The sequence below is a fragment of the Mizuhopecten yessoensis genome, unplaced genomic scaffold (genome assembly GCF_002113885.1).
Source record: "Mizuhopecten yessoensis strain PY_sf001 unplaced genomic scaffold, ASM211388v2 scaffold7065, whole genome shotgun sequence".
NCBI classification, from domain to species: domain Eukaryota; kingdom Metazoa; phylum Mollusca; class Bivalvia; order Pectinida; family Pectinidae; genus Mizuhopecten; species Mizuhopecten yessoensis.
Genome location: NW_018406863.1, coordinates 171,969 through 173,861, shown reverse-complemented (window position 1 = coordinate 173,861; position 1,893 = coordinate 171,969).

Genomic DNA, 1,893 nt, shown 5'->3' with positions numbered 1-1,893 from the left:
ATGTCGGTTAACAGTTCTACTACCGATACACGTACATGAACACACTCGATTGAGTCATCTGTGTATGTTAATTATTATAGTGCTGTGATAAACAAAATCACATTGTTTATTGATTACAGATTTTGCAATTATGAACCTCGACTAGAATTATCACAGTTGTTATCTCTGTTGAAATTGATTTTAATGCAGCTTTTTTAAACACACGTGTTTATAGACTGGTTTATGAGCACCGCCTGTCAGTTTTTGTTTAAGTTCTGCTTTAAGGAACTTTGCAATTTAAAGACTGGCACACCAAGGCTTCGTCCTTCTCCATTTATTTGACTTTAGCTTGCTTAGCCGAGGTCTTATAAAGACGTGTCTCCATGTGCATAATGAATGTGTGTGTACAAGAACAACTAGTTTTTCAGTGTTACCTTAATGTGATATCATACTAAAGGCATTCATCCGGACACGTTATACTGACAACGGGTGAACCAGTTATTGCGACAACCATAAATGCTGAAAGTTGAGCAAGATGAACAGAATAAGAGCTAACACTTGCATGACCTTAACTAACTTTAGCAGAAAAGTCTGCAATAGAGTCAAATGTGAGGACGGGTGCTTAGGGAGACAACGTCTGAAACAGAAAGAAGATAAAAAAAGAAAGAAGACAGGAAATATCTGAAGTGTTGCAATGGGGACAGCAGATTAATTTTGGGCTCTTCCATGTATGTCCCCTTTGTAGAAGAAAAAACCTAATTCTGCAGGGGTTCAATGTTAGTCGCCTTTTACGATACACATGCAGTGGGATATCCCTGTTTTAGAAGAGAGTTAAGCGTGTTTTGCCTGGGGTTTATGGTTTATGATTTGGTGACCTACCTAATTATCATTTTTAATTTGCCAGACAGACTATCATAATGAGGGCCCCGTGATATTTGGACCAGTAAAGGTTTATATGTCAAGGACAACACTGACAATATATACCATTGTTATGGAATGAAAAGACATAATAGGTGTTTATTACATCTGTTTGCTACTGAATAACACGTTGCTATGGCAACGAGAGAACAAGAGTGTTGCAATGAAGCCTGATCTTGCAAAGGACTGACATCTTTATGAAATTGACGATAATAAATACAATGAAAGTAAATATAATGACCAATACCAGGGCCAAGTTGTTAAAGCATGGTAAACTAATCGACAATTTTCGAAAATGTTCATAGTGCATATTAAAAAACCCCATTTAAACTCATAAGCATACCTAGATATAACAAGACTGATTAGTATATTTTGTAGAAAACTTGTTTCATAACTTTACCTAGATATATACAGTGGTAATTACTGATTATCGGTGGATAAGAAATGAAACATCGTCTGTCAATTGTTTCAAAAACGTTGAACAATGAGAGGTGAATATTACAGGGCTAATAGCTTGTAGAGAGCTCACTGGATGTTCGTATTTGTGCTATAGTTACCTGAAAGACTACACATATAGACACGTATTGCTGACAGAATCGATCTGTGCTTTCATTCCTGTTGTTAAAGGTATGTTACATGTATGTTATCAAACATTAATATAGTCACTGAAACATCTGAATAACTTTGGCTGGATATTCATAACATGACATTGAACGGAACGGAGTACATGTTATTATCGTATTAACAGTTGTTGAGAGAGACGTAAAAAACGTATTGATTTTAGGCCTCGAACATTGTTTTAAAATTTAGTATTATGTATGGTTTTCCTAGAACTCGAAACACTCGTGACAATATCGAAACACCCATAACAGTTAATGACGTCCTTTTCTGTACGTTTCACGAGTTGTTAGAGCAACACATACATGGAGTAATCGTGTAACATATCAATAAATAAACACTAAAGATTCATCTCTAGTGACTAATTTAGAACAACTA